Source organism: Palaemon carinicauda, chromosome 9 (assembly GCF_036898095.1).
Source record: "Palaemon carinicauda isolate YSFRI2023 chromosome 9, ASM3689809v2, whole genome shotgun sequence".
Taxonomy (NCBI): domain Eukaryota; kingdom Metazoa; phylum Arthropoda; class Malacostraca; order Decapoda; family Palaemonidae; genus Palaemon; species Palaemon carinicauda.
This window is the reverse complement of record NC_090733.1, coordinates 100,580,762-100,605,686: the sequence shown is the minus strand read 5'-3', so window position 1 is coordinate 100,605,686 and position 24,925 is coordinate 100,580,762. Positions and strand designations below refer to the sequence as shown.

The window sequence follows — 24,925 nt, the reverse complement described above, 5'->3', positions numbered from 1 at the left end:
GTAACTTTATTTATTTCTGGGTAAAATTTCCGTAGGTCCACCCAGTCGTTTTAGCATAGTTTTTTATTCTTTTATTTCTTTATATTTTTTGTTTGTGTTCTGATTTTATTACCTTTCAGAGTATCCTTCTCCTATTACAATATAACACCAACAATAATAGTTCCTCGTTCCTAACTGCTCACTCCGCCAAATAAGTTTGCAAGCACTCTATTACATAAATAGGTGCAAAGGTTTTACTTATTTATGTAAATAACGCTTTTTTACCTGTACCATAAAATTCATGAAAATCTTTATCCTTAATTTTATCACTTTTCTCCATTGAAATCGGTTGGGATAATGGGGAAACCCCGGGTGGGGAACGGAACTTTTGGGTGGGATAAAATGAAAGCTAACAAATTACCAAGAAAATAACTATAGAAACCAATAAATTCATGAAAACATGAGACATTCCTAAATGAGAAAAATACTTTTATTACAGTAAATGTGCTTTCAACGAATTTGACCTTAATTTCCATTGCAAATAAGCAGGTCTACCATTATAAACCCCACGTTTCCCGAAGGACACAGGTGAGAAACTGGGATTTTGGGTGTGCGAAAACAGGGCAAAACGTGGTTAACACTTTTGATATTTGTAAAAGGGTACAGAACCAAACAAACCACTAGCCGGGGACGGGGAAACAAAACTATATTAATTAGCACACTTGAGATTTGTTAAAGGGTACAAAACCTAACAAACCCACCTGACCTTGCGTAGTAGTTCCCAGGTTACAACCCCTAGACGGGGGTCAAGCCCACCGGACCCTTCCCCCCTTCCCAGGTCACAAAACAGGATTATTTAACTTTTGAGATTTGTAAAAGGGTACAGAACCTAACAAACGTACCTAACCTAACCTATAGTCTATTTCATCCTAGCTGGCAACTGGAGCTGAACTTCGGTTTGAAAGCTCGTCACTGATTAGTTGTTGGTGGAATTGGTTCAGACATTCTCCCCTTCCACTGATAGATGGCGAAGTAAAACATGGCATTTGTCCGTGGTACATGTTTATTTTTGCTTTATATTTCACTTAGTTTGTGTAATATCTACCTGGTTCTTAGGTCACACACAGATTAAAGGTAGATGATGAGTATTATCTTGAAAAAAAAAAAATATCCATATCTTAAAAAAAAGACGAAAAAATAAGAGTTGAAGTGAAACAAGCGCTGAAAAAAAAATTATGCAATTTTCTTTATATGCTGTTGTTTACCTACAAATGTTATTCAAGCGTAAATAAAAATGTGGATTTTGTAGTAAAAATACGCTCGAATGTCATGAACCTAAAACAATAACGTAGTAACGGGAACTAGAATGTGTTATGGTATGAAGAAAACCATATAACTTGAAAAAAATAGCTACTCACCGTAAATTGCAGTAATTGTTTTCTATATTAAGCATTAGCCCAGACAATGTACTGAGAACTGTTTTGTTTTACCATGATTCACGAGAAAAAAATATAAATTACAAAAAAAAAGCTGTGGAGTGGAGTCTTAATGAAGTCGAATAAAATGTCCCCAAAAGGATGCATGGAGATGTCGTGCGCAGCACATCCATGTTCCGTCTGCCAGAACAGAGGTGCTGTGAAGTAATGTTTGTGAACGAATCAAGCATGGCTGAGCAAAAACCACTTGAGAACACTATGACTTACACCATTTGAGAACACGATATGAATTATGAGTTATTTTGATATTTCACTTTTTGTTGCTTACATATTCATTATATTCTTCCATCTGGTTATACTGCGTTTATTATGCATTTCTAACAATCATTGTTGCTGCAAATTACTCGTTTATTTATGTTAACCCACCCAAAACCCAAATATCCCATTCGGATCCCCAAGTTTTTATAAGGGGTTAGGAAAACTTGTGAATGGGCGGTTTGGCCCCTAGAAATTAAAGTATCTTATACAGCATTTACCCAATTTTTGCCTACATACATAGTAGCTCCAGCCACTGTGCATAGTGCTCCACTGAAAAGGCAGTTCCTCCAGTAAATGCAATATGATTTGCTAATAGGTTATGAAACTTTTCAAAGGATGAGTATTATGATGACAACCTGATAATGCGTGTGTTCCTCTTTACCACTTCTTATCACCTTTAATTGGCCAATCAGAAATAATTCAAATCTATTATCATAAGTTTTTATTGGGTTTTCATGAAAGTCACTAAGAATGAGCTTTGGCAGTTAAATTCAAATAAAAATACTGTTCACTCAGGATCAACATATATGAGGGTTGTAAACTGAGGGTAAAATGTCATAGCCCTATTGTTGCATTATTCAGAGAGCTCGATATTTTTACATAACCACGATACTAGTCAGGATGGCGAGCTAAGCTTACAGTCCCTCTCCTGCTAATGACGCTCCCTGGATACTTAGGTGATCTCCTCTTCACGCCAAGTAATTCTCTGGTAACCACGAGACTAGGCAAGAACACAATCTTTTCCCTGCACATGCAAGCTAGCACACACTAGCTGCAGGTTCTCAGTTCATGAGATGACAAGTAGACACACTATTACCAGCTCTCTATGATTGATTCTCACAGAGAAAAGCAGACACTACCAGTAGGAATAAAAAGGTGCGTCTCTTCTTTCCCCTTCCTGCATGTTCAATTTCTCTTACTGTTCGGAAGAGTGAGAAGCAGAGTGCCTTACCAATGAAGAAAAGTACTACCCAAGCAGAAGAAATAAGTTGCTGAACCAAAGGATAACCGATCAGATAGAATCTCACGATAGATTGAGCAATCCTTTTATATGATTTCATGGGAAGATTAGTATTATACCAAAACTTTACTCTGGCAGTGGTTATGGTATTAGCTATAGGAACTTGTTCCTGCTACCTCCACTAGGTCTCTTACAAGACCGCTTTTGCGCTATAGGTCAAGATATTGACATTCACCATCATTCTCTCTACTGCCTCAAGACGTTCTGACGACTCTTCAGTGACTCCATCGCTACTATCAATAATTAATCAATGTTAGTAACGATAAGGGGATCCAATCTAAGTCTCGGTCACCGGTGCATTACTTTCTCGAAGTTCCTTGCATGGGTTTGAATCCCTCAATATTGGTACTGGAATGCTTTCAGGCTACAGTTCCTCCCAAGCAGACTTCAGAGTTCTGTTGGTGACTCTTCTTAGTCTTGTCAATCATTTTTAAACATAAGACTTACCCGGTAGTTATATATATAGCTTACGTCCCTGACGTCACGGCAGAAAATTCGAATCTCGCGCCAATCGCCGATTGGATAGCCAGGTGTACCACCCCTGCGCCCTAGCGAGGTACCTAGGAACCATTCCAGGAACCCTCATATATTCCCTGCCGCGCAAGCGGCAAGATGTTGGATTTTTCACTCGCTATAACCTGTATATTACAGTTATCTTGGTGATGTACAATTTATTTTTAGCCTTTGCTGGTTGGATTTTATTTTTATTGAGTGTTAATGCTTTAACTAAGTTAGTATCTTATCAGCAGTTGGAAAGGGAGTTTTTTCCCCCTACTGTAAAACTTACGAACCTACTCTTTAACATGGTGGTGGAGATCGTTCCACCATCTCTATGACGTCACAATCGTGTGACGTAAGCAACATAGTACTACGTATTATGTTGCATAATTCTTTTCTTTGCTTTTTCTTGTAAAGAATGAAAAGGAAATCTAACTTACAGTTAGTATTTAACTTTTAATATAAAAAGGTTATATTAATTTTTAAGAGATTTTTGTGTTATTAGTATTCGTTCTTTAAATCATCGATACTATTTTCAAAGATTAAATAGAACTAGCGTATTGTTAATTTTCGCTGCGTAGTTCTCATGAAAATACGATGCAGTCCCAACAATTCTTGATATCGTTTATTTTCTTTCGATGTTGGGATTCTAGTATCATTCGTATATTCACATGTGTTCCGATTGTAAAGTGTAGCAATCCGCTATTTTTGGAAACCCTTAAGATCCAAGGGTTGTTTACATATATATATATATATATATATATATATATATATATATATATATATATATATATATATATATATATATATATATATATATATATATACGTTATTGCGATTTCTGTTAATTTTAATAATAACATCACTATTTTTGGGAACCTTTAAGAATTAAGGGTTGTTTACATTTATATATGTTATTCCTATATCTGTTCATTTGAATCATATAACATGTAACTTTCCCGGAAGTTATATATAACTACCGGGTGAGTATGTATAACATTTATCTTTACCGGTAGTTATATGTAACTACCGGGTAAGTGTGTTCAAACATTTATTTACACTGAAAATATCAGGGTAATATTTTTTAAAAAATATTTTGTTATATTTTTATATAGCAAGAACTAGAAATGATTTTGCATTCTCATTCAAGCCCTTGGCAGTAGAGAAAGATCTATCACAACGGGCAGGACTAATTATGGTCTTTTGCGTAAGAGTTAAAAGTTCAAGTGTCAGTGCTAAATTAGTGCAGTGAATTTATTCAGCACAGTGGAAGTTTTTTCCTAGCTTTAGACCTCTTCCAAGCTCCCCAACCCCTGGGAGAAGGAATGTGGATCGGCCAAAGGAAACGAGAGGCGTCAGCTCACGACCAGACGTCCTCTCGAGCGTTCCTTTTGACTTTCCCAAGAATGCTCGCCCTTGCCATGGGAAAGCAAAGAGCGTTGGACGTTAAGCTACTAACATTGCTGTTAGAGTCTTGCATTGCGTCACATTTACTAATAATAGCAATACTATAATGCTTACGAACCAACATAGACACGGTTTTTGTTCCAGAGCGCCAGTTGGCCATGATAACCCTCTGATGAACTGAACGGGCCCAGTGACGTAATGAAGATCATTTTACGCTTGGCGCTAAGTCTTTCAGGACGCTCGGTGCCAAGTCTTTCAGGACGCTCAGCGCCACGTCTTTCGGGACGCTCGGCGCCTCGTCTTTCGGGACGTTCTGCGCCTCGTCTTTCAGGACGCTCGCCGCCTCGTCTTTCAGGACGCTCGGCGCCTCATCTTTCAGGACGCTCGGCGCCACATCTTTCGGGACGTTCTGCGCCTCGTCTTTCAGGACGCTCGCCGCCTCGTCTTTCAGGACGCTCGGCGCCTCGTCTTTCCGGACGCTCGGCGCCTCGTCTTTCAGGACGCTCGGCGCCTCGTCTTTCAGGACGCTCGGCGCCTCGTCTTTCAGGACGCTCGGCGCCTCGTCTTTCAGGACGCTCGGCGCCTCGTCTTTCAGGACGCTCGGCGCCTCGTCTTTCAGGACGCTCGGCGCCTCGTCTTTCAGGACGCTCGGCGCCTCGTCTTTCAGGACGCTCGGCGCCTCGTCTTTCAGGACGCTCGGCGCCACGTCTTTCAGGACGCTCGGCGCCACGTCTTTCAGGACGCTCGGCGCCACGTCTTTCAGGACGCTCGGTGCCTCGTATTTAAGGACGCTTTACGCCTCGTCTTTCAGGAGGTTCGGCGCCACGTCTTACAAGATCTTTGTCAGTAGAAGACATTGGTGATCACTTTTCTCCTGTTGAATTTGAGATTCTCAAAAGGAGAAGATAATTATTCCTTTCGTCATTCAGTTGATTTAGAAACTCATGAAAGTTTTATGATTAGTTTCCAAATTATTTTATGCCTGTTGCTCCACGTTCGCTACCCTTCAAATTTACACGTGTTCATCAATGAAGCTTTAAGGATGGTGGGAGACTGTTTAGATTCTCAGAAGCACCAAGGAAAGACAGCTTTCTTTTTTCCTCTGAATAACCTGGCCTCTATATCTTGTATCGGAGATACAAGATTATTTTTATTATTTTCTTTAGCCAAGCTACAACCCTAGTGGGAAAAGTAGGATGCTTCAAGCCCAAGGGCTCCAATAGGAAAAAATAGCCCAGTGAGGAAAGGAAATAAGGAGATAAATAAATGATGAGAATAATTTAACAATAAATCATTCTTAAAACAGTAACAACGCCATAACAACGTGTAAAACAGATATGTCATATAGGGTGGAGGTCTAGCCACGTTATGGTCGAGGACCTTGTGGCAGCCCCACAGAGACTGTTACAGCCCCCTGGGTGGATTGCTGAGTCTCTCAAGGAATGCAGGTAAATGAGACATATAAACCTATGAAGCCAGCTTCCTTATCAGGTATTCCAGGATAGCAAGGGTGGAGGTCTAACCACTTTAAGGTCGAGGACCTTGTGGCAACCCCACAGAAATTTTTACAGCCCCCTGGGTGTTTCGCTGAATCTCTTAAGGGATCCAGACAATGGGGCAGGATAACTTTGAGGTCTGTGCTATTCCTTTAGGATGGATGCGAAATCTTTTTCCTAGTGAAACCTCCTTTGTTAGTTACTCTGATAAGACCTCTCTGCAAAACAGACTTTGCAACATCAAATGTCTCTCTTTTGGGAGAGGGAGGCTTTTATCCGGTCCTGGATGTAACTGTTCTCAATGCCTTCGTTCAGAAGTCAAAGTTCTCCATGGAGACATTGAAATCATGAACTATTTAAAGTCTCATGTCAGCCTGGTCACAAGGTGAAGCAAAGTCTGACTGTTTTCGCCTTCAGGCAGTAGAGCCAGACTACATAAATTCTGGCAATCTTGGGAGAAGAGGGGAGCAGACCTTTGGTCAGTACATCTTCTGGAGGAGGATTACAATTTCCTTTCATAGAAAAACCTCCTTTAGTTTTAGCTCAAATAGATCTCTCTCACAGTTCTGGAGAGGAGTTTAAGAGGAAGCCTTTGCATTTAAACTTTTGCTTAATGTAACAGAATACTGCACTCAAGAGACATCAGAGCCTCCCTATATCTGGACGATTGATTTATCAGAGCTCTTTCTTACGATCTTCATGAAGGATTTTCAGATAACCTTGAACCTTTCAGAAGAATTGATTATTCCTGTCAACTAGACGAGTCTCTTCTGACACCAGGACGCTTAGCGCCACGTCTTACCGGACACTCGCCGCCTCGTCTTTCAGGACGCTCAGCGCCACGTCTTACAGGACGCTCCGCGCCCCGTCTTTCAGGACGCTCCACGTCGGAGACCCCGAAGAAGGCATGACATTGAACATGAGAACCTCGGACTTCGTGGTGACACTAGTCGAATCGAATGTCGAGATCAAGGACGCCTTAGTTCCGATCTCTTTGATCACGAAAGTTTTTTATCGTGCATCTAGCCTTAGTACAATGCGGCGGCATATGCGGTGATCTGGGTTTCCTAGACGCCAGGAGTCAGGACCTTAAATACATGTATCCTGATAAACACAACGTCACTACTTCCGTTAAATCTTCTGTCACCATCACAAAAAATACTTTATTTAAGGATGGTGATTCAGTCAAGTTTTTTCGGGCTTTTACGTCTCCCCTTAGAACAGAGCAAGCCTTCTTGAAACTGCAATCTTTCTGCAGGAAGTGGATGAGTGTGTTGGGAAACCTCTCCTCTTGGGGAGGCGGTTTTTTCCCTGGGAAGACTAATTCTTTCTTTGTGACCATTGTTATGTCACTGTTCATCCTAGTTTTCCTGGACCAGGGTTCGATTCTTGGCCAGTCAGAAGCTAGAAGCTATGATCCTTATGTGAGTTATCTTTATTCTCTCCATTTCAACCTCAATCTTTTTGGGACAAGGAGAAGGTCTTGAGTCGATATGCTTCTCTTCGAGGATGCTATAAGAAGTTGCCTTCAGTAGTGGTTCGATCCAGTCAAACTTCTGGAAGGTCACCCCTTTTGAACAGAGGATCTTAGACCTTGTGTTGTGTCTCCCCACCTCGGTTTCGGGGTGGGAGCAACACTAGACAGTTGGAAGCTTCAGGACTTTGGACAGAGGATCAGAAGAGCTTCCTCATCACCCAAGGGAACTGTTGACAGTCCAGTTGGCTCTCAAAAAGCTTTGAAGGGTCAGTTTGGAACAAAGTGGTGCAGGTCTATGCCGATCACACCACAGAATTGGCTTTCATCGCCAAGCAAGACGGAACCCACTCGAGGTTCCTTTTCGGGACTGAGAGGAGTCTTCTCGTCTGGGCTAAGGAGAAGAATGTATTCCTTCTAACAAGGTTCTTTAAAAAAGAGAACTTCTGGAAGAACAGTCTCAGCTGGGGAATGGACACTCCATCGAGAAATCTGCAAGAATCTGTGGCGACTTTGGTGTCGTTCTTGTATAGTCCTATTCGTGACTTAACAGACAAAGAGACTAGAATCTTACTGCTCTCCAGTGCCAGATCTCAAAGCAGTCCACATAGACGCTTTCCTATTAGTCTGGTCCGATCTGGATGTGTACGTTCTCCTCGTTCTATTTCCTTACAAGGTGACTCAAAAGTTTGTGTCACACGAAAGGACCGGGTGACTTTAGTGGCCTTCTTTTGGCCCTCAAGTGGATGGTTCACAAAGACACTGGAATGGATGGTGGAGTCTCCTAGAAGTCTTCCATTAAGAGTAGTTTTACTCAAACAACCTCTCTTGGAAAGTTACACTTCTAGTCTCCAAGCTTTTCTTCTGGCTACCTTCAGCCTTTTGAAACCTCACAGGATCTAGACGTTTTCGAAAGAAGCAGCTAAGTCTTTTACAAGTGCAATAAGAACTTCTACCATCAGGATTTATCAGTCAAAGTGGGAAGCTCTAGAGAATGGTGCAGAGTCAACTCTGTTTTTCTCTCCCAGTATCTCTACAACTCAGATTGCTGACTTCCTGTTTTACCTTCGAAGGAAGCTCATTTGTTCATCCTCTTCCATCAAGGGATACAGGTGTGTGTTAGCGACTGTTGTCAGACACAGTATCTTGGACCTTTCGATTGATAAAGTCCTACAGGAACTTCTCAACTTGTTTGAAACATCAAACAACCAGGATTCACCAGCTTGGTTCCTGGATTCAATCCTGAAGTTCCTTATGAGTGACAAGCTTGAGCACTTGCTTTCATCTTAATTTTAAGGACCTCTCAATGAAAACTATTTTTTTTTTAGTCTGGTGACATCTAAAAGAATCAGTTAATTCATACGTTTAGCAAAACGTTGGCTTTCGAGATAACGAAGCTATCTGCTCATTGCAGTTAGGCTTTCTCGCCAGGAATGACCGCCTTTCTCAACCTTAACCTAAGGCTTTTGAGTTTCCGAATTTTTCGGATATGGTTGGCGAGGAGTTGGAGAGAGTCCTTTGTCCAGTAAGAACCCTGAAGTTCTACCCAGGCAGTATGAAAGAGTTGCGAGGCAAGTCGAAAGCTCTTTGGTGCTCGATTAAGAAGCCCTCGTTATCAGATGTCAAGAATGTCCTTTCATTCTTCATCAGACTCTTATAAGAGAGGCTCATATACATTACAGTGAGACTGGCCTCAGTTTTTAAGGTCAAGACGCATGAGGTTAGTACTATAACAACTTGAATGACCTTCAAGCAGAATAGATTGTGGTGGAGTATTATGGACACAACCTTTTGGGGGAGTAAATCTGTGTTCACTCCACACTATTTTAATCGTGTCCAGACTCTTTATGAGGACTGCTACACTCTGGGACCATTCGTGATAGCGAGCACAGTAGTGGGTGAAGGATCCACCACTACGTTCCCATAATCCCAATAACCTTTTCTTCTCTTGGAACTTTTATTTGTTTTTATGGCTGTTTGTGGAGACTGTGTCAGTCTTCCAAAATCATAGATTTTAGTCAGGTGGCCAATTTTGTTCCTCGAAGAGCGCCCGGAACTAGTTATTGGAGGTTCTGTCATGATGAGGTATATACACCGGTTTGACAGTCCCTACGAGATCTTCAGCCCCTGGGAGGATCGCTGGATCTCATAAGGCTAGCAGACATAATGAGTCAGAGAATCATTGAAGTCAGCTTCCTTATCAGGTACGAACCCTTAAGTTTGTTTTAATTAACTCTTGAGAAAAATTCCAGATATACTAGCTGTCTCTAACCTTCCACCAAAGGTGTTAATCAGCTATATATATATATATAACTACCGGGTAAGTCTTATGTTTAAAAATGGTATTTTCATTTTAAAATAAATTTTTGAACATACTTACCCGGTAGTTATATATAATTAAAGTCCCACCCTCCTCCCCTCTAAGAGACTAGAGGCATGGAATATATGAGGGTTCCTGGAATGGTTCCTAGGTACCTCGCTAGGGCGCAGGGGTGGTACACCTTGCTATCCAATCGGCGATTGGCCCGAGATTCGAATTTTCTGCCGTGACGTCAGGGACGTAAGCTATATATATAACTACCGGGTAAGTATGTTCAAAAATTTATTTTATAATGAAAATACCATTTTGATGCAATTCAAAAAATATGGAAAAGCTCTTTCCAAAACTCTAATGGTGAAGTTAGTCCCTTAGATGACCTTGAAGTATCACTGAAACGTTGCTTTTGTATAAAGTTAATTTAAATTTCAGATCACCACCATCTATGGCTTGGAGTATTTGAGTTTGGCAGCAGGAAATTGACTTATGATAAATTCAACTCCTCCATTAGATTGTCCTTATGGCCTGGGAAATGAGCAGGAGCATTGTCCTTGAAAAAACATGGGTTGGAGTGGAAGGTTCTTTTCCTAAAGGTACCTTTTGGCCTCGACTGAAAACCTCCTCTGGTACTTTCCAAAAACAGAATATGGATCACCCAAGCCCTTTGTGTTTGACGTTCGCATAATGTTCTGCTGCTTTTTCTGCAACGTGCGCTTCTTGAAGCCTTGTGGATTCTTAGACTGATACACCAGCAGCCGTTCAATTTTACAATCCCTGCTGGCGTTGACACAGGGCTTGTGACCAGGAACTGACTTTAATTCTGTAATAAAGGTCCTGGGTCGTTATTTTTCAAAAAAGAAAAAAAAAACCTGGCCCAGTTGCCATTAAACACTTGCTGTGGTATACAAGTGTCAGAATCCACGATCCTTTTAAGTTTGGAAACTTATACTTCGACTGCCTTTTTAATCAGAGCCTCACCGTGTCACATAACACGTCTGGATGCCAGTTCTTGTCTTGAAATTCTACAACAACCCAAAACTAGTCTTGAAGGTTTCTTTTTATGATGATATACTGGCTTTTTATCTCAAGACGAGCATGCAACACCTTTTTCACAAGTAATTTATCCGGTAATTGTATCTCCAGCTAACTGTTGATAGTTAATCCAGATAAGCAGAAACTCTCTAACGTCTCATTTTGTCAATATTTTGGCCTCTCTCATAACATGTATTTGGTTTGACATACTACGTCTCCAGAATTGTACAAATTCTCGAATTTTTATAATTGTTCATTTTTGCCAGGTCTGTCACATGTGTGTCATGTTCATGCTTGGATTTTTTTTTTCGTTCCTACAGTATTTATCTCCTTCTTACCATCTTTCTTAATCATCTAGGGCAGTGGTTCCCAAACTGGGGGGCGCACCCCACTAGGGGGGGGGGTGAGGACGATACAAGGGGGCGTGAAGTCATCTGCTCGAAATTACTTATTGAATAGAATAATAAAATCATTAAAAGAACAAATATCTGTCGTTACATACATGCATCCATTTCACTAAATTTGACCAGAAATTGTGCCTTAGTCTCATAAGTATTTCTAAATATTATATGCCATGTTTTCAAATTATCTATTCTTGAAATTGCAACTTAATTTTGCCAATTTGCAAATGTTCAAACATTTTTTCGCAAACTTTGAACTGAATGTTTCGTTTTTAGGTACTGGAATGTACTATTATTTGTTTGAGTGGCTTTCATTATTAAAATTTAATACAAACAAAAATCTGTCTTCCTGTACAATGCTAAGAAATAAATGTAAGAATCATTTCATATAAAAAAATGAGAGGAGTGGGGGCGTACGGGTCTACTGGAAGCAAAAAGGGGGCGTCAGGTAAGATAGTTTAGGAACCACTGATCTAGGGGGTCACTCATGATACTGCACTGTTTAACTCCACAACATAACATAAAATGTCTTCATTGTGTACAATAGCAATCACAAGGTGATCTAAGCAAAATGGGCACAACACTATAAGGAACAGTTCCTAAAATGTAAGCACTAGATGGTCATTCTGTGAGTGCTGCTAGGAGAGTCGGTGAGTTAGGGTCTGCATTAAGCCAGGTTGTGAGATAGTGTGAAACTGGGATAAAAGTAATGTGAACGCAGGGTGGACATAATGTAGGTGATTTATGTGCATCACATGATTGCTTTCTGCGCATCGCGTGCTTGTCTCATTAGTATAGTTCATGAAAAATAGCATGCAGAACCAAATCTTAGCTCCCTGATCGATGTAATGTTCGTAACCCATTAGGAATTTAAATGCACATACCTCACTTTTTCATATTCAAAGTTATTCATAAACCAAGGTACTGTTGTATTCCCATCAATGTGTTCAATGTGAACAAAAAGACCAAATGTGTTTTTATAAATATGTTGAGCATAAAATAATAAAAAGAATAGTCTATGGATACTGTAGTTTTGAATTATGTTGAACACAAACAATTAAATAAAAGATAATTGTTTATAGATGATATATGCTGAAAATGCTTAAAGATGGTTAGTAAGGCTTATTGTTATTGCATTATTAATTACCTTTATTAACTGTTTCAGGTTCCGGTAGAATTTCAAGATTTACGAGATTAAAATTGAATTAAATATAATTCTACCATCCTTTACTTAGAGCTGAACTTATCTCAAGAATTCAGCAAGACATTTCTTTAAAGTAAGGGTTATGAGAATTAAATTTTCAATGTTACTTGGTATTTTCAGTTGAGTCATGCGCACAAGCTTTTCTTCAACAAATAAGCTACCTTAATGGGATATATAAAATGTATAGCGTAATATATTTCTATTTTAATTACAGTAGTAATCTCTCAATCAGGGAACAGAACTGGGAAATGTCTTGAAATTATAGCCATCATTAATTAAAACAAAAGTAGCATTGTTTGAGACCTAGGTAATATTTGCAAAGCTAATGGAATGGTGTAGTTTTTACTACTGTCAGTGTTCCTCCCCAGAACACTTGGTAACAAAATAGCATAAAATTAACAACTGAATAAAATAAAAATCTTGTTTTTTAATGTTGATCACCATATAACAACTATCATAGTAGCTATACTAAACCAATAAATAGGAAATGAAGAATGGTAAAATTTACAAAATGATAAAGAATATTAACAAAAGGACTAATTATTCTTTAAGATTTTAAAAAGTTTTCTTCAGAGTAAAAATCATTTATCCTCAAACTCTTGAGAATTTAGGCCAATTCAAATTTTGGGTAAAATGGCTTATAACAAAGATATGGTAAATGTCATTTATCCTTGGTCTTGAGAAATTAGACTAATTAAAATGGCTTACAACTAAGAAAGTTGGAAATGGTGCTAGTCCAAGCCAATTAACGTTTTTAGTAGATTCCTCTCATTTGCATTGCTATATTTTCAATTATTAAGCTGATTTTTTTCATGCCCATACATTAAAGGATGGAGAGGTCACCACATGTCATTACAAACTATTTTGTACACCATGCAGTTTACAAGATCTGAGTTGAAGGTATTTTTATTATCACAAACCAAGCTACAACTCTGGTTGGAAAAACAATGCTTCAAGCCATTGTTTGATAAGGAAAGCGAAATTTTACATACCATTTACTTTAATGGGAGCCATAGACTGTCATAAGCTGTTTTCTTTAATGGGAAAAAACAGAACGCTATAAGCTAATGTGTCTAGGAAAAACAAAGCTATAAGCTAGTATCCAAAATTATGCAAGCTAGTCTTGAATGGAAAAAAGTGCTACAAATCTAATTATACAAGCTAGTCTTGAATGGAGAAAAGTGCTATAAACCAGTCTCTTTAATAGGGAAAACTAAATTCTACCTGCAGTTGCTTTAATGCGGAAAAGTGCTGCAAGCCAGTGTCTCTAGGAAAAAAACAAAACTACAAGCTGATGTCTTTAATGGGAAAGAATAGCATACTGCAAGCCAGTTTCTATAAAGGAGAAAAACAGAATTCCACAATCCAATTGTTTTGATGAAGAAAAAATAATGTTACATGCCAGTAGTTTTAATAGGGAAAAGCAGAATGCCACAAGCCAGTGGGTTTTAATAGAGGAAAGCAGAATGCTACAAGCCAGTGACATTAATTGAGAAAGCTGAATGTCCCAAGCCAGTGCCTTCAATTGGGAAAGCTGAATGTCACAAGCCATTGGGGTTTAATAAGGAAACGTTGAATGCCAGAAGCCAGTGGCTCTTAATAGTGACAAGCAAAATGTCACAAGCCAGTGGCTTTTAATAAGGAAAAGCAGAATGCCACAAGCCAGTGGCTTCAATGAGGGGAAACAATGCTACAAACCAGTGGCTTTAATAAGGAAAACAGAATACTACAAGCCAGTGGCTTTAATTTGGAAAACAGAATACTGCAAGCCAGTGGCTTTAATTTGGAAAAAAGGCCCTTGTATGGAGAAATAAATCTGGAAATAAATATATATAATAAAAATAAGATATTTGAAAGATGAAAGCATCCAAAATATAAGGTGACACTGTTGAGTCCCAGAAAGAAATATGAGCCTCATCAAAGGAAAGATTGTTATAAATATAGATTTTGGGAAGATCAGAATTCAATTAGACGGCTGGAATTAGATTTTTATTTATGAAGTAGGCATAACAAGTTACTTGAATGGCTGTGTCATATAACAGTTTGATCTGGTCAACTGCTGAAGTACGATCCATGTAACCATATTCAAATAACATATTAATAATAAAACATTCCCCTACGTTAGGGAAATCTAAAATTATTGACGGTATTCTCTATGCCAATTTGATTTTATTTCTTTAATGGATAGACTTAATATGTTCTCTTAAAAATCATACTGAATTAGATTGTGACACCTTTAATGTTACACCTATTATCAGTACTGTAATATTTTTAATTGTTAGTATTCTACCTAATTCCTGATAATTTACACTAATCACTGAATTTTGATACATTCCTTACAGATTCAATTACCCCAGATCTACAGTCAGCAGATGTTGTGATGCAGTAGAGTAGCGTCCTATTGATGAATTTTATCATACACCAAACCATATATTCAGTCTCTATGATCTAATTAATGGTGTGCCAAAGACTACCATTAGGAGCCCCGAACATTGCATTCCTCTGGTGAGTAAATTGCCCATCATCATAATTGCTCTCTGTAACTTTTATTTTTTAATCTACATACATACATATACCAAAGGCACTTCCCCCAATTTTGGGGGGTAGCCGACAACAACAAGAAACAAAACAAAAAGGGGACCTCTACTCTCTACGTTCCTCCAGCCTAACCAGGGACTCAGCCGAGTTCAGCTGGTACTGCTAGGGTGCCACAGCCCAACCTCCCACATTTCCACCACAGATGAAGCTTCATACTGCTGAGTCCCCTACTGCTGCTACCTCCGCGGTCATCTAAGGCACCGGAGGAAGCAGCAGGGCCTACCGGAACTGCGTCACAATCGCTCGCCATTCATTCCTATTTCTAGCACGCTCTCTTGCCTCTCTCACATCTATCCTCCTATCACCCAGAGCTTTCTTCACACCATCCATCCACCCAAACCTTGGCCTTCCTCTTGTACTTCTCCCATCAACTCTTGCATTCATCACCTTCTTTAGCAGACAGCCATTTTCCATTCTCTCAACAAACTAGAGTGCGGGGAGCAGTCACTCTCCCCCCAGCTCCATCTCTTTGTTGCTGTCTCACAGGATTTTCTATACAGGAGAGGGGGTTCCCAGCCCCCTCGTCCCATCCCTTTTAGTCGCCTCTTACGACACGCAGGGATAACGTTGGCGCTATTCTAATTGTTTTATGCCCCCGCGGCCACAGGGGGCATAAAATTAAATGGTTATCATTTTAAATAATGGCTCCATTGTTAATGCCCTAAAAGCAGCACTTGGTCCATGGGATTCTTTATGAGAAAGGAATTAATAAAAATATCAATTACCCCACTCTTTTCAGAAGCTAAACATTCTAGTAAGTTACGATGTAGATGTTTACTTCCATTATAGGTAATGAAATATTTTGCTAGCATACATTAAAATCTATATATAGTACTAAAGTTAAAAAAATGTATCTGTATTTAGCAGGAATTAAATTATTACTCCAACACTTGACAAGGGGAGCAACCTCATTCCTTTGAAATCTTCAGGAAGAACGCCCTCTATCAATGTTAAGGTAGATAACTATTCAGGACTGATCAAGTCAGCTCTGAAAAGAAAACTAAGGAAGAATGCCAGTTTAGTTGACAACTTCATAGGCATTAGGGTCAAGTAAGATATTCTTTATTTCACAGTATCAAAGTTGTATTCCAAAAAGCATCTGCCATAGGGGTAGTAGTTTGCTTTGAACAGGTATTAGCAAAGCTAACTGTCTTATGCAAATAAGACACCAGTGTGTACAGATTTGAGAGTTGCCCACTTCTTGTGTTTCTGAGCAATGCTAGAAACTGTTTCTTCTACAGCAATATTCTATTAATTTCAAGTTGAATACTCTAGTCACATATGTACCTTATTAGGATAAAATTTGTTGATCTAACTAGGTTCAAATACCTTGGATGAGTCATGACTTAGCAAATTGTGTAGCTATGTTAAAGATTTGCCTAAATCCTGAAATACTCCAAAAATAGTTGGTAAGGTAATATAGTCACTAGAATTCCTAGATTTAATGTAGAATGTTTAGTATGTAATTAGATAAGGCTAGGATAGCCAATGAATTGAAGTATGATAGGATATGCAACACAAGTGTAATAGGTTACCAGATTAATGATAAATTAGTTGGTGGATTAAGAGTGTATGCACCTCAATCAGTAGATAATAGCTAAATTACTTAGTTGATTATTTCTGGATTTCCATCAATTAACACAATAATTTAGGTATATTTGGTTGAATGTTAAAGTTAGTGGGATGATTGTCAATTAAATATCCTTTTATTTAAACATAAATAGCAATGGACTCCATATACATGTAGCCTACATCTTAACATGGCACCGTAGCTGCCCTTTTCTCAAGGAATTATTTTCACTCTAAATTTAAATGAAATATACTTTATCACCAAAATCCTACTCTTTTGTGTATTTATGGGACATTTTCTTTTTCTATTCATAATAAAGATGTGAAAATTGATAAACACTCCAACGTTAATACATAATTTTATAAGTGATTTCCAAACCTTTATAGAACCCCACTTTTTATCTTACATTTTTGCTGTTTCATTGGATATTATACTCATCTCAAGTGGTACAAACCTTTAAAGCTGCTATCACAAACAGTATTGTAGTTCTGTGATGTTTAGGATGCAATGAAGGTAGCTTAGATCATGGAATTTTATAAAATACACTGGAATCTTCAAACATACCAGACTGGCTACTAAGCATATTAAAAAAAAAGTAAGTTTCAAGGTGATGAAGGTTAGTCAATGAATTGATGCATAAACTTATTTAATAAGGGATTACATGGGGAAATATTAGTATTTGGATTAATAATTGACATTTGAACATGCGGTTTCAAGTTGGGCTACACTAATGAGGTATTAGTTGATGGGTTATTGTAAAAAATGTTAGTTAATTGGTTAAGATGGGAATATAAAATCAATAGTCAAGTTAGGGTACTACAGACAGTCCTTTAAAGTATGTAGAATAATTAAGTGTAGTTAGCTAGGACAGTTTAGCCTATTGGGTAAGATATCACTGATTATTCAGTGGATCAAATTGTGCTTTTCAATTTATTACAGTACAGTAGGTCTATGAATTAAACACAGTTCACATCCTATTCTCTGTTGATTAGCAGAAAGGTGAGTTAGTGATCACTATAGAATAGTGAAGTTTACGAATTAGATTAAATGTTAATGATTATAGATACTAGAGTACTTGTATATTAAAGTATTCCCTGTACCCTGTAATATATCATATAAATGCTTACACTTTAAAGTGTGTACATTTTTTATACTCTATAGGCTACATGTTAATCTTGCATCTAATATTTTAGGATATACAAAAAAATTCGTTATGTCTCATTTCCAATTTCTGTAGCATAGCATATTGATGTAAACACAAAGTCTCTGATCCTCATTTTACTTTTATCATATTATATAGGTTACATACTAATCCTGCATATCTACTTCTTCTTCTTTGTCTGCATCTTTTCCCACTTCTATGTGGGGTCGATGTATCTGGCCAGCTTTCTCCATCTACCTCTCTCCCACACTTCATCACCGGTTAATCCCTTTGATCGAAGGTCATCCTTGATACAATCCATCCACCTTTGCTTTGGTCTCCCTCTCCTCCTCGTTCCCTGTACCTCTATTTCCATCACTCTCCTTCCAACATACTGTTCATCTCTTCTCATGACATGACCACACCACCTCAAACTACCTTCTATATTATTAGTATATGCTGTCTATAACTAAGAACTGAGTATACTGCGTCTGTAATGAGGGTCTTGTAAGATATTGACTCTTATTACATTTCAGACATGGGAGACCTACAACGAAGGGGTACTGACAACATGGTCATCAACAGATAGCCCATTAACTACTTTGGAAGAAATGTCACGAAGAGCTCCTCAAGAATGAGGAATACCCCAAACATTAGATTGTCGTTGTTTTGTATCAAAGTCAGACGAAGCGCTTTATGTTTCACCCTTGGAGGAATATCCTCGTATACAGAGATTATCTTTTAATATTAATAAGATGACAACTTTGTTTTATATAGAATAAATCCTTTGGTCTTGGTGAACATGATAATGGATATCAATTTTGTAAATTAATCTTGCTCCAGTCAGTCCTTTTCTTAACCATACAGTTCCATTAAGACTAGCAAAATTGTTGATCATCAACATATGACACAAAAATGGAAAGTAGATTAATATATTTACATCAGTTGATCTGTCATTTCTTTTAATATGGTTATAACCAAATTATCTGAAGTACTAGAGATAGTCTATAGGAGCAGCCATAAAACTTGTTAAATATTTCAAGGACTGAGTGTGCAGGTACAGCAAAAGTAATTTTTTTATTTTTCAACGCTTGAAAATATGTATCGTAGAAAACAACAAATAAGCAAAACCATATAGTACTTGATAGTGTTAATCTTAAAAGTATATTTATCATTGAAAGCATATTGATATGTTGTGGCTTTTGACTAAATTCTTTAGCAAAGGTAAACTTATTGGAGCTTGATAATTTGAACCTTTATACCATTTAGAATAAAATTCTGCTTAATTGGTAAAAGAAACTTAATTTTTCTGTGAGCAACTTTGTAATTCACTCATTTTGCAAACTTGAGTCTGACTTACAGTCTCACTTCATATATTATTGTTCATTTCTTTGTGAAATGAGGAAATTGAACACAGACTATCAAACTTTAGTTCAGTTGAGAAATTTTCTTCCTAGGTCTTTGCTTATCCTTACATTCAAAATTGAGTAAAAGTTCTGTTTCCTCAAGACTACTGGAAACTTTTCCAAATTGTTTACTACTATGAACAAGATATCAAATTGTATGATTTACTAGTAAATAGTGTAGCTCGTTAACGTGAAAAAAAAATTAGTTTACAGCTTTTTTACATTTACAACTTATTGCTATACCAGTGCATCTGTTCCCTTTAAATCTGTCACCTAATTCCAAGCAAATTTTACATGTTTATCACGTTTCGTTATATCTCTTATAAAGTTCTTTATTTTCTTTTTGTCTGAATTTTTAAAAGTTGTGAAATAGTGCATGGATCAAATATAGTTTCATCTGTTCAAGCAAATATCTCTTAAACTGATATTTCACCGACTATTGGACAAAAATGTTACTTTCTCTAGCATAACTTTTTTCTGTCCCATTCTTATTCAGGGAACTTTTTCCATACTTTGTATAATCAATACAAAAAAGGATCGTGTGAGTACATGGGTTATACATAGAACAGTATCTCCATGAATTTTGTTATGAATTAAGCTAGTTCGATTTTCATATATTAAATTACATTCTATTCCATTTCACACGATTAAGCTCTAGTCATTTCTTTCATCTTAAATTGCTTTTAATAGTGAGACAGCAATTTGAGCAATGAATACTCTATTTTGGGGTTGGGATTTTCTGATAAGGCCCAATAGATATCCTAACAGGCATTTAGAAGGCCCTTTAGAGATCTAGTCGTTACCATTATTTCCAATTAACTTTGAGTCATTTGAAAGATGATGATGTAAGTGACCAGTTTTCGTTTGCTAGTAAGCTGGATTGTCACCGACTAGTTAGATTAGTTTAATCAAATTGTGCTGAATAGCATTTGAATTTTTTTAGTCTGTCGCCTGACTGTTAATAGTAGCCATGAAAAGAAACCAAAAACTAATGGTAAAAACTTCACCTTTACTTCAAATATTAAAATATTTCATACATTCACAGATGCCAATTCCACGGCTTTAGATGATAATTTTTGGGCTTGCTTTGAATACGAAACATTTTCAGGATAGTTTTTTGTAAATTTTTACTCGCGTCTCCCACCACCCTTAAACTAGAATTATAGTATGTTTCGACGCCTTATTGGAAAAATATTTTTCTTCTTAATTGTATTACAAGAGAAGTAAAGGAAACAAAACAGTGTTTAAGCTATTTACAAAAAGATGCTGCAGGTTATGTATATTCAAACAAAGATATTTACACATCATATGCATCACAAGATTAGATTAGCAATCATAGGAATATTGAGGTTCTTTTTTTTTTGATACCTGAAATACCTTTTACATGACATATCACTGCTTATCCAGACAATTACTTGGTCATAATCATACATGGCTCTCGATAGTATTTCTAGGTCGATACCAAAATGGTGGTCACAGAACTTATGCTTTGAGTTTAGCACACCAATCAGTATAGAACCACTGTGAGATTCTACAAATTTTCTTGTTTTACATGCTTGCAACATGTCACTACTACTGGTCAAAAACCGATTCTGGATGTAAATCATTTACTAAAACCCTCCAAAATAATTTTCTACTGGAATAATTAACAAATTATTCTTTTAATTACACTTGCATAGCTACTTGGAAATTTCTTCCCAAAAGGCTTTTAGGATGCTACTTAATGAGGGAATTGATAACCTTGAAAGTGGCTTTCCTTGGCAACAAAACTGATGATAGACCCGACAACAAATTGCCATTCAGGAAGCATAGGAATATACAAATGCTCGAAGAGTTTAGAATAAAGCTTGAAAATATTCTAAAATACATCAAGGTACTGACATGTTTCGGTAAATTCAGCGTTGCCTTTCATGAACTTTTTAAGTAGTTTTTTTTTCCTGTGTCCACCAAATGCTCTGTAAATGTCACATTTGGTAAATTGATATACACTAAAGCTGGGTTTGCATGTCACAAGTAAGTGGTGGCGTAACAAGGAATATTAACGTTCAATATTTGACTTGAGTAGTCTTCCTCCTGTGTTAACTGGAAGTCTAGTAACAATTCATCTCACCACTTAATTTCTGAAGGAAATATATTATTATTTCCAAGCAAAAAAAGTAGTTCTGCTTAACTAAGTATTATATTCATTAGGTTTTGTTCAGTAGTGCACGAGTAGTGGGTAAGTTCTATAGCGAAGCTTGGGTATTTAATTTGAAATTCTAGCAAGAAAATAGCTTATTGCCGTAAGAAACTATGTAAAACCCATAACCCCTTTGAACCAGATTACAACCTAGCAAAATCCATACCTTCATAATGAAACCATTAAAATAACTTTTAAATTTGGTGTAGATATTGGTAATCTGTTTAAATGTTCTAAACTGAATAATTGTTACATTCATTCATAGAAGAAATGTTAGTAGAAGTTATAAAAAAGTGAATATCAAAGCTCTCTCTCTCTCTCTCTCTCTCTCTCTCTCTCTCTCTCTCTCTCTCTCTCTCTCTCTCTCTCTCTCTCTCTCTCTCTCTCTCTCTAACCAAAATATACTGTAGTACGATTTCCAATGAGGATATTTACACAATTTTTAGTGAAGCTTTGAAGGGTTTAATTTTTCAATGTGTTTTTGTACAAGAGACATTTCCTAAGGATTTCGACATTGTCAGAATGGTATGGCAATTCCTTGTAAATTTGTTTTTTTGTACGATAAACTTAATTGTCACACAAAATGTATCCTTTAACCTTGTTTAAAGTAAAACATTGTTTAAAGTAACAAGTTATCATAAACTCCTGTAACTGCTTTGCCATTGATAATTTATGGAATGATAATGTTTTTTAGGCAAAGATAAATTGCATGTGGTGAATGCCAAAACCTAGATAGTTATTTAGTCTACAGTTAAATATTAATTCTTCGATTTATAAAAGGTGGAAGTCTGTATCACTTTCTGATAAACATGAATACAAAAGCTATGAAAAGGAGAATTCAAAGGAATAGGCTTAGATTGGTCCAAAGTGAAATTAAAAGATATTAGGTAAGAGGGTTATTGGTATTTGAAGAGTTGAGATTAAGATTTTTTTTTCCCTTAAAGAGCTGAACTTCCACGCAGAATAGCTTCCGTGTGCCCAAATTTCTTGTATAAAATTATCGAAAATTTAAGCTAATTTTATCCCGTGAGCATTACTTTAAGTGTATGTGGAGTTCCTTTACCCGTAGCTGCACTTAAGTTTTTTTCAATTTTCCTGCATTCTTGATTAATTTCTTCCGTCTCGATCAGATTCATAAATCCAACCAAATATCAAATCCTAGACTTATTTTATATTGGGAGAGGATGGGATGACCAGAGGGGGGGGGGGGGGGGGGGAATTGATAATGTTGTAAATTATGTGAATTTGAGAATACTTAAAACCAGCAGTAACACGTTAAAAGATTTCGGTAGTTCTACCAATTTTCAGTGATATACCATTTCCAAGATTTTTTTTTCTTTTTTTCCCATAAAGGCTGATACATTTCTAAAAATATCTTTTGCTCTGTGTTTTCATGGTGAGCCTATATATATTTTTTTAGTTGGGTAAGAAATTGTGGAAAGTAATGAATTTGTCTATAAGTCATAAAAATATATATTTTTAGAGCAAAATTTTTGTATTTCATATTGTAACTAAGGGTTAACTAATTGATATGGTTTATTGACTATAGAAGATGGCAAGAGAAACAAAGCAATTGGGAGATAATAAACCTTGTCCCTAGGAAATATTTGAAAAGCTTACTCTCCTTGTCATATGACTAAGAAGTAAATACATAAACTTGAGAATAAGACAATTACCTAAGATTGGTGGTAAACAATTAACATATCACGTGACAGGGTCATCATTAAGTGCATAGAGAACAAGAGGTTGACATAATTGGTCCCGCATTTAAATTTGGTAATTAGTAATCTCAGGATTCTAGTTCATAGTAATGTACCATTTTGTGTGTTCCTAGAGTGTGTTTTCTCTAGAAAACGTGGCCATTTCAAGATAAGTTTTATATCTTTAACTTAGGTACTGTTCCATTGTTCATACTTTTATTGTATTTATCAAAGCATCCATACTAGAAATTAATAAAGCCGTTTTCCTTCAGTGGTTTGATACACACACACACACACACACACGTACGTAAGGAAGGCAGCGGTCAACCTAGCTTACTAAGAACGATGGAAGGAAAATGCTTAAAAAAAAAAAAATCTTATTTTGGATGATCTGGTTCTAAGATGATGAAAAATAGAGTACAGTACTCTGTTTACTGATATATAATGAAATTGTCTGCTTACAGATGATAAGCTTTGGAAATATACTTGATAAATATATCATGGGCTTTACCAGGAATTGTTAGATTACTAAAATTACCAATGATAAATACCATGTTAATAACGCCCCTCATATGTTCGCTGTGCCTTTAATTCTAGCTTTTATCATGTGATATATCACTTACTTGCTGTCAGTGTGTGGTCATTCTGGGACTTAAGATCCAATTTCCTAATTATTTGATTATCATCCATGATGAATAGTGACTTATAAGATTTACTATGGAGAGGGTCTTTTTAACGTCCCAATTGCTTAGTTTCATTTACCCATTTTCCATTAGCAATAGACATTGTAAAGTAGCTAGACCCTAAAGCCCTGTCCACACAATCGAGCATGCTCGACGGGCAAATAGTGATACCAGACCACAATGGGTAGTGAGAATAAACGTTGATGACGTCAGAAGCCGGAAAACCATAAGGAAATCTAGCAAAATTTTGTTGCCAGATCCCTACCTGTGGTTTCCCGCTTCTGGCGTCATCAACGTTCATTCTCTCTACCTATTGTGGTCTGGTATCACTGTTTGCTCGTCGAACACGCTCAATCGTGTGGACAGGGTTTTAGTTGCAATATGGAATAAAAAAAAATTATGAATTGAAAATGTAAGAATAATCAACCATTTATATACAATGTCTGTATTTCGTCAAAAAAAATATGAGTTTTGAGATAATAAAATACAATTAAAGAACATTGGTTTATTTTAAACCCAAGGAATATCCATACATGGTAAATTAAAAAAATGAGAGTATGTACATATGAAATAATTAAAAACAAGTTTTTATAAATAATTTTTTTTACAATTATGAGTATTCTCCTCGCTCAACGTTCAAGTGACTGAGTGTTCTCCCTTGTCGACCCTCTCCCTTTTCTGGCACCTGCAAATATCCGTGTCCTCACTAAGAAAGGGCGAAAGGACCCACAAAATAGACCTTCTTTTTAACTAGTCACACATGTCCATATGAGGCCGTTTTCTTTCCACATTTACAGAGCTCGTTCACTCCCGCTGATGCAAAGAGAGCCGTTCCATAGTGTGTGTTATGAATTTAAGGGAAGAAACTCGATTTTTGGGTCAAAATCACGAATTTTAGTTTTACCGCTCTCCTGTAGCCTTGAGGTATGTACTGTTGTCAGACGAAAGATGAAAGCAATCTTGAGTATTTAAGTAGGTAAAAATTGCAATTTTGTGCATGCATATGCCAACCCCAGAATCTACCTGACAGCCATATAATCCAGCGATCCAGTTATTTTGCAATAG

At 37.1% G+C, this 24,925-nt stretch overlaps 1 long non-coding RNA gene across 1 annotated transcript in view; it reads left to right on the top strand.

The window, feature by feature from the left end:
• The window catches only part of LOC137646810 (uncharacterized), a 23,256-nt gene extending 607 nt beyond the window's left edge, over positions 1-22,649 (top strand). The window contains exons 2-3 of the long non-coding RNA XR_011045461.1: positions 14,926-15,088; positions 18,429-22,649. This is a non-coding gene — a long non-coding RNA (uncharacterized lncRNA). The remainder of the gene's footprint in view (positions 1-14,925; positions 15,089-18,428) is intronic.
• Positions 22,650-24,925: the final 2,276 nt, after the last annotated feature.